Below are 9,465 nucleotides of genomic sequence, written 5' to 3'. Positions count from 1 at the left end.
TTTTTTTTTTTTTTTTTTTCATTTCAACATTATTTAGGTAACCGAACAAACAACTTTTGGAGATACGTACCTTGCTGCCACACCACATGATTCACTTATTACGTACTATATCAATAAAAAAAGATAAAGATTCGTATAAAGAGATCACAATTTACTTGGAGACCGTGATCTCGTTGTCCGTATCATAAATGGCAACTCCGTACAGACACGATACAGTTAGGGTTAATTTAGGTGTTTCATACCAGTTAGCTAGAGAGAAGAGATTTTTCCAAGTTTTTGAGGCTGTAAGAGCATTCCCATCAGTGATATTGGTTGGATGTCTTTCAATTTTTTAACAATAAAAAAAAAATGTTTTAATCGTTTAGTTTCAGAGATACATGTTTCTGCGCAGAACATTTAAGATACTTGGAGACCCACTACGTGTCAAACGTTTAGTTGTGTTTGTTTTGTTTTTGTTTTTTTTTTCCTCTTTTCTTCGATCGGTTATCTGTCTCTCTTTGGAAGCAAACGGAACGACGAAAGCTTGAATCGATTTTTCATAATCGAGTAGATATAACCCAATCGCAGTTCTCATCGGATTGCAGATAAAATTGGATCTCTCCGTCTTCTTCTTCTCCGATTCCGCTTACTTCTTCTATGTTAGGTAAGATTTAATTTCTGAATAATTTTTGCTTCCTACAAGTCCGCATAAATCTGGGTTTTGAGTGAATATGTTTGTTTCAAGAGGATGCATGTTTGAATGGTTTCCTGAGATGTTTGAATGGTTTTGAGTGAATCTGTTTGTTTCAATAGAATTTTTGCGTTTTCTAAGGTGTTTATCGGTTTTGTTTTTAGATGGTCAGCGAGATATGTAAAATCACTTGCAGTGGGAGAATAGGAGGCTAGGATCTCAAGTTTCAACGCACTGGGACTGAAGCCATTGTCATGGGTATTGTAGTCCAAGGTTTGTTATTCCTCAGACTTGTATATACTTTAGCTTTGTGTCTAGTTTAGATTGAGGTGTCTACTTCAGCTTCAGCTTTGATTCTCTTCTTACGATTCTTAAACATTATAGCTGTTTATTCAGTTCTGGATTGAAACATATTGCTTGGTAGAACAGAATTTGGGAATTAAATAGTCAAAACTATAAACAAGAACATAAAGTCTTAAATTGTGTTTTGTTCACGTTTTGCTTGTAGTTGTTGGCCTGATAATATTGCGGTTACGTTGTAAGTCTTGATTTGGTTATGTTGTAAGTCTTTTATTGCCTCTTGTTTAGGTTACATTCTAAGTCTTGTTTTGGTTATTGTCAAACACAGTCTTGATTTGCCTCTTGTTTTGGTTATGTTGTAAGTCTTGTTTTAAGTCTTGTTTGGTTCTTGACATTGATAGCTTGTTGCTTGGCTAATTTGTTTCCTTCTCTCCCACTTGTTGGTGAATGTACTTTTCTTCTGTTTTGCTAATTTGTTTTCTTCTCCCCCACTTGTTGTTGAATCGGTCCTCTATATATAGTGAAGAGAATCGGCAGCTCTTTTTTGTATAAACTCTCATATTCACTCTTATTTGTCCTTTAATTTTCATATAAACTCTCCCCACAATTCTATCTTAAATAGCTATACTATTTCTTTTTCATCAAATATCTTCTCATACCAATTAAATATTTCTACGGAGATGTCATCTCCAGATTTAGATGATGAGTTTCATGAAGTTTTTGATGAACATTTTGATATTCTATTTCAAAATTGCCTAGATGATTATGGCAATGATCAAGAGGCAACTAGCTCAAGGCCGCCAAGAGCTTATATTGAAAAAGGACGCGAGGAAGGGCACACTCTTTTTTGGAATGATTATTTCATCGAAAATTCTAGTTACTCTCACGCTAGTTTCCGTCGTCGTTTTCGAATGAACAAGTCATTGTTCATACGTATTGTTGATGCACTATCCAATGAAGTACCATATTTCCAACAAAGAAGATATGCTACGGGAAGGTTGGGTCTGTCTGCATTATAAAAGTGTACAACATCCATTCGTATTTTGGCATATGGCTGTGCAGCTGATGCGGTGGATAAATACCTCCGCCTCGCAGGTAGTACCGCAATGCTATGCTTGGAAAATTTTGTGGAGGGAATTATATATTTGTTTCAGGATACGTACCTCAGAAAACCTACGTCAGAGGATCTCCAACGATTACTCAATCAAGGAGAGACACGCGGATTTTCCGGGATGATAGGAAGCATTGATTATGCATTGGGAATGGAAGAATTGCCCAACAGCTTGGAAAAGACAGTATTCTTGTGGATCTTGAAAACCTACAATCGTTTTAGAGGCTATGGCTTCCCAAGATCTCTGGATTTGGCATGCATTTTGTGGACCTCCAGGTACTTTAAATGATATCAATGTTCTTGACCGTTCACCAGTTTTTGATGACATAATAGAAGGTCGAGCTCCGAGAGTAGATTACTTTGTCAATGGTCGACATTACAAACAGACTTACTACCTCACTGATGGTATATATCCGAGATGGGCAACATTCATCCAATCAATTTCACTTCCACAAGACCCGAAAGCATCATTATTTGCTCAATGTCAAGAAGCTTGCCGAAAAGATATTGAACGTGCTTTCGGGGTCTTGCAAGCTCGATTTGCAATTGTTAAAAATCCCACACTTTTTTGGATAAGGCAAAAATAGTAAAGATAATGAGAGCATGTATCATATTGCACAATATGATTGTAGAAGATGAACGAGATGGCTACAGTCTGTACAATGTAGCAGAATTCTATCGAGGAGAAAGAAGCGGGACTTCACATGTCGATTTAGCATATTCTACCGAAAGGATTACTGATTTGAACAATGTGATGAACAATTGGAATCAAGTTCGTGATACAGTGATACGTCGATAGTTGAAAGCTGATTTGGTTGAACATATTTGGCAAAATTTTGACACAACTCAAGATTAAACCGATGTTAATTAAGTTATTGATAATGCTTTTATATATGTTTTAAAGTTTTAATAATGTAATATATTTGTTTTAAAGTTTTAATAATGTAATATATATTTTTTTTAAGTTTTAATAATGTAATATATGTTTTAAAGTTTTAATAATGTAATATATTTGTTTTTTAATTAAATGTCTTATACTATAACTATAACTAATGTAATACATTATATATCAACATTTATAACATTACTAGATTAATTGCCTGCTAAATCACTGATGAGGTTCAAGTGCGTCTCAAAGCTATGTCTTCTCTTATACGTTCCCGATATTTTAGCAACCGTTATCATAAGGTCGCATCCCTCATGAGTCATGAGGTATCTGAATGTGGCGAGTCTGTGGAGTTTATAGAGTATGGTGAAAAACCAGCTCTATTTTATTTATACCAATCTTAGCTCCCCAACCGATGTCTTTCCCTTATTACATTCTCTATTATGATATGCAAAAGAATGATTTGAGGAAGGTTAAAATCAGAGGAACATTACATGGGATAGTAAGACGTGCATGCATATCATGCTGATGGATAAAGAGAGAAAACATCATGCTAAGAGATTAGCTTCATCTAATTGTTTCCGCCTTTAATAATACAACAGAACTACTGTATATATATTTATTATTTACTAGATAAGAGCCCGTATATTGTGCGGGTTTAAAAACTATTTAACAAAATAAATCCTAAACCTTAAACAACTTTTTGAAAATATATAAAGAAATTTTATTTACTAAATTAAATATATAAATAATTTAAGTTATAGAGTATTTGTATTTACCTTCGTATATTTATTTATATTTATATATATTTTATTTATTATAACAATTATTACAGTAATCTAAAGCTAAATTATATCCCACTAAAACTTTTGTCAAATACTCATCATTACAAATATTAGTATTGTCAAATTTCAAAAACGTTTCACAACTTATTCACAAAATATTTTACATGCAACAAATTCATCAAAACAACATCTAATAAGTAACCACATATAATTTTACCCTATGTTTTACCATTAAAAATATGTTCTTACACCCAAAATTGTTTTATTGTTAAAGTATGCTCTTTATCACCACCTATAAAATGTTTTCTAAACAAATTAAACAAATTTTATGTTGATTTACTTTCATTTTGGCATACTTATAGTTCTTATAATTACTTAAATTGTTTTGTGACATAATTTCTTTAACAATGAAGTTTTTTTAACTCTAAAGATATTTTGGATGAACAACTGGTGAAAATTATTTACTCGATTACAATGATTATATGACTAACCCAATAAAATTGAGAAATTGAAAGAAAGTTAATATAATATAATATAATATAATTTGAAAATTCTAATCAGGATGGTATATATAAGTCTTAGATAGTTTAGATATACAAAATAGAAACTTTTTATACAATCCAAAGAATGACATATGTCATAATCGTGTTAATGATCAACGACCTATTTACTCTTCAGAAGTATCGAATTGTACAAAACATTTTAAATCTGGTTTGAAACCAATTTTAAAATGGTATACCGTTCCAACTTCCCAAATTTGAAACCGCTTCTCAATTACTCGATCAAACAGCTCTTGTTTCACCGGAACCATCAACATAATTCAGAAAAGACAACTCTAAATTTTGACCAGAAACATCAACCACCGACTTATCTTCCAAACTTATAATGCTACTAACTGTAGAATCACTTTTGGAACCTCCATCAGTGTCTCCATCCTCGATTGAATTAGCGGTCATTATATACTTCGATTTCATTTTATTGCATCTGATAGCTTCCATTGAAAAACCCCCACTAATCAAAGATCCACGCAATAGATAGGCAAAATTATATCAAAGAAAAAAATCAAAGATCAAAGCTTTCAATATAAACATGTTATGTTAGACAGATATAATGATATTTTCTTAATTAGCTGTCTTATTAATGTTATTTTATTTTATTTAGATTTAACGTTATTTTTTTAATTAGCTATTTCGAAAAATAATAATTTTTTGACACGTGTCAACATCTCATCAGTGTACTTGACATGTGTCATGATCATGTTAATGGCTAATTTAAAAACATAATATATAAAATTTTTAATATAACAAAAAGATTAGTTTAGACTTCAATTTAAGTTTTTTTTCTAAAACTGCCAATCGGTTCTTCATGCTTCGTTTTCTTTGCATGTGCCTTCACAAATCTTGTTGGAGTACTCAGTGTCCGAAATTAACTAATCATAGAGACATGTTTTTTTTTGTGCAAACAAAGACAATATACTATAATTATACGACCAAATATGGATGACATATAGTATATTTATTTTACCATGTAGTGGTTGAGAATCTTTGTAACAGTGAACTTTGATATGGATAACACAAAGTATATTTATCTTAGTTGTTTTTAAAAAACATAATAAAATTATAATTATCTTATGCTTTGCATGAAAGATTTCTGATTGTTAAAATTGACACGTGTCACGATCTGATGAATTACTACATTTGATATTTAATCGTTAAAATTGACACGTGTTACGATCTGGTGACTTTTTGACTTTAATCTCTAATCGTTAAAATTAACACGTGTCAGGATCTGGTGAGTTACTAACTTTGAGAACTAATGTTTATATAATAAAATACCAACATTTAAAACACAATTTTAATAAAAAGTTTTTAAGACACCCATGTTTAAAGATGACTAATGGGAGGAGATAAAATAAAAACATTGGATTAAGAATCTAAACTTAGATTAATATTTTTTTTAATCTTATTAAAAGTTTAAGACACTAATATGAGTATCACCAATGGGCATGCCCTAAAGTGCAAGTCTTTGGACCTTTGTATCTCTTCATTTAGCAACAACAATACCTAACGCATCTAGATGCAACAATGTTCCTCATGATCAAATTCTCTTAGTCTAAAGAACATAACACCAAAAACATAATATTCAGAGAGACTCACTCCAACTGTTATAATATCTTCATGATTCCTATATTGTTGTTTCAGATTTGGAGCAGGAAAAAAAATTAGGCAAAACAATGATTATATAATAAAATAAAATAAAAATACATAGTCAATATTAGTGGCTAATGCTATACGTTACCGTACAACTAGAAACAAAACCGTAAGACTTTCACGAAATCGATTTTTCTTTGTCGATTTGACTTATTCTTTTTTTCGAATCAATATAAATTCAATGTATCTTGCTTAGAAAAAGCTTGCAATGTTATGTTCCAATGATTAATGTGAAAACAATTCAACTATGACATTCACACTAACAAAAAACTTGTTCATTGATTTTTTTTTTGTTTTTTGTTTTTTGTTTTTTTTTTGTTTTGTTTTGCTTCATGTACAGAGTTCAACTGAAAAAAGTGGGAGACTATATACACTTCGGTAAATAATAAATGTCCTCATATGATATACAACAGGATGAGATCCCACACACATTAATGATTCCAAAAAATAACCAAGACAGTCATTTACTTTGAAGCAACCTTACCTACCCATGAACTTAATAATTTATAAAATTAATTATGAGAAGACTACATACTTAGGGAGACACTGTGAAAACATGATTCTTTTCTTTGTAAGCATTATATACACATTTCTTAATCAAGATTAATTAGATATTGTGTGCTCCTCTTATTTATTACTCTTTCCGTTTTTCATTACTTATCGTTACTTATCGTTCTAGAGTTAAATTTCTGTTTTATAATAGTTATCGTTTTAGATTTCTAATGCAAATGTTTGGTAAAAATTTCACTTTTATCCAATTGTTTCAATGGACTAGTAATTAAAAAGTTTAGAAAATATATTAAAAAAAAATAAAAAAAAAATATTAAAAAATAAAATAAAAAATTTAATAGTTTTTTTAATTTGTGTGAAATAACCTTAAACGACAAGTAATAAAAAACAGAGGGAGTATGTTTTTTTTTCTTTGTCCAAAACGTCACTTAATTCATATAAATTGAGTTTAGTATATAAACTATAAATAAGAGTTATTTACAAGATAAGTATTTTTTTCTATTGGTATTGTCTATTTAGATATTTCTATTTGTGTTTCTAGATATAGGTATTTCTTGTCTTTGTTAAATTACATCACTAACCCTCTAAGGCTGCAAGGCAATTACAATTATTTTAATTTTTTTTTTTTTTTTTATGACTGTTTGCTTTTTCACCTTCCATTGAAGACACTTCAACATCCAACGACGACGAATATGCTTTGATCTTCTTCCTCGGAGATCCAATAAACCAGATGGTGGTGATGATGATGAGATTTGTCGATGATGATGAAATCCGGTGAACGAGGGTGGTGAAGATTGTTGGTACCACGATTAACCACTTCGGGTTATGGGTCGAGGCCCAAGACAGACCGGTGGAATGGGCCTAGGCCAAAACCAGAAGCAGTCCGCCAAGCCCAGCAAGCGAAGAGAAGCGGAACAAAACAGTCTCTCACATCACTTCGAAGTTAGGGGAGCGGTCAAAGATTTCCAACATTAATTGGCTTAAATGAAACGCGAGATTTACAGAGTGAATTGATTCCGCATTTAATTGTAATAGAACGATATAAGTAGAGGAGTGGGGAGATTGTAAAGGGGATGGAAAAACTTTCTTGAGAGCAATAATACACATTTTCGTTTTACAATACTTTGTCTCTAGATTCAGTTTGGAACTACAACGGTGTTAGGCTCCTCCACTCGAAAAACACTTCGGAAGGAGAACTCAGCTTCAGTTCTCACAAAGATGATGAGATCTAGTGGCGATGAGGAGACGAGACGAACAAAACGACACTGTAAATGAGATCTGATGATGACTGATCATGACTGTTTTCCTAGTGACAACGACGGTGAGTGCAGCCTGATGGTCACATCATCGCCGTTAAACGCTTTAGTTGCCTCGCTTGGATTCTTGCTGTGATTTTTTAATTTTTTTTTAATATTAAACATATAGTTTTAAATTTAGTTTAGATTTGAAAACAAGTTGTAAGTTTTGATAAGATTAGTGTTTATAATTGGAACCCTTGGGAAATTAGTTTTCTTTGTTTATAACACAAATAATTCAATTCATTGGTTTCATCCGACATCTGAAATGGTGGTGGTGGAGATGTTTTGTGTTTTGTTTGGGAGAGGAAAGAGAAAAAACTACATAGACTCATTTTGAAGGGTTAAATTCGACAATTCACAATGATAAAAATGCCTAAATCCATAAGCATGGTCAAAATTTCCTTATTTCAAATATTTTAGCAAAGAAAAGCCTAAATTGACAATAACCCCCTATAAATAAGACCTTGTTTTGCATGAGTATCGGGTTCCCTATATTAGTTGAAGATTTTATTGTTTTGAGATATCTCTATAGTATTCAAATAATCTACTGAAACTGGGAACGATCTCTACGTCCCAATTAGTGGTAAGCATAGCAGATGGCGTGAGGATTACAAACATGCAAGGATATTTGGATCATTTTTGTGGCCATAATGGAGTCTTCTTCCACACTTTTTTTGCTAAAGAGCAGTGGAGGAGCAAATGGCTTTGTGGATTCGAAGATTCTCCAAAAAGGCACATGAAGAATTCAACTTAATCATAGTTCATTGCTTGCTTGACTTTGGGTTTTATCGGTTTGGTATACGGGTAAATCGACTAAGAGCTTCTGAACGTCATGTTGACCAACCCGTCTTTCACTCTTTTGAAATGCAAGCATACACTGATGTAAAGCTAACAAAAAAAAAGTAAAATGATGGGAAAACCTAAAAATTTGCCATTTTTTTTTGCCGTTTAATACCTGAACTTTTAAAATTGGATTAAAAATACTTCGATTATTTAATTTTGTTCTAAAAGGTGTTTGTTTATCTAAACGTTGGTTGAATCTTACCCAAGACATAACTGCTGCTTATGGTGTTGAAAGAAACACTAACTATAGTTAACTTTTAACCCCATGTGGTTAATTAGAGTAATCAAATGACATTGTTACCCTTCTCACATTTCCCCCAAATCGGTTTGGGATCGGGTTTTTGCATTCTAGAACCCTAAATCTTATTTTACTCTCTTCTTCTCTTCTTCTAAATTGAGAGTATCAATGATTTGGGGTGTTTGATTACTTTCGGATCGGGTATTAGTTGTGCTGTCGTTGTTGGCTTTGTTTTCTCGCGGAGGAGGTATGTAACTGTCGATTCAATTTCTGCTTTTAGGATTGGGGATGAAATTCAAATTTCTATGGAAATCGATAAGATTTTTAACTTAATTACATGCCTACTCACTTAATTTTTTGTTGATTCAATTTCATCTTTTAGGGTTCATGATTTTTCTGGGTTGGGGATGGATATATATTTCTGGTTGGGGATGGATATATATTTCTGGGTTGGGGAAATCAATAAGCTTTTTTACTCCATTACATGGCTAATCACTTACTTTATCAATGTGAAACGCTTTCTAGTATTGAAGCTCAATATACACTCGAAGGAGAAGTGTCGTTCAAGGATGAGACGTTTGCATACATTAGAGGAACAAAGTCGAAAGATATGT

General features: G+C 32.1%; 1 long non-coding RNA gene across 2 annotated transcripts in view; it reads left to right on the top strand.

The window, feature by feature from the left end:
- LOC104719106 overlaps positions 1 to 2,993 on the top strand; it is a 5,008-nt gene extending 2,015 nt beyond the window's left edge. The window contains exons 3-5 of one of the 2 annotated variants that reach the window (XR_756512.2): positions 38 to 643; positions 835 to 943; positions 1,730 to 2,993. This is a non-coding gene — a long non-coding RNA (uncharacterized LOC104719106). Of the gene's footprint in view, positions 1 to 37; positions 644 to 834 lie in introns of both variants that reach the window. The other variant, XR_756511.2, reaches the window with a different exon arrangement.

This window comes from Camelina sativa, chromosome 10 (genome assembly GCF_000633955.1).
Source record: "Camelina sativa cultivar DH55 chromosome 10, Cs, whole genome shotgun sequence".
Classification (NCBI taxonomy): domain Eukaryota; kingdom Viridiplantae; phylum Streptophyta; class Magnoliopsida; order Brassicales; family Brassicaceae; genus Camelina; species Camelina sativa.
Note: the sequence above shows the minus strand (reverse complement) of the source record. Positions and strands in the feature narration are given on the sequence as shown.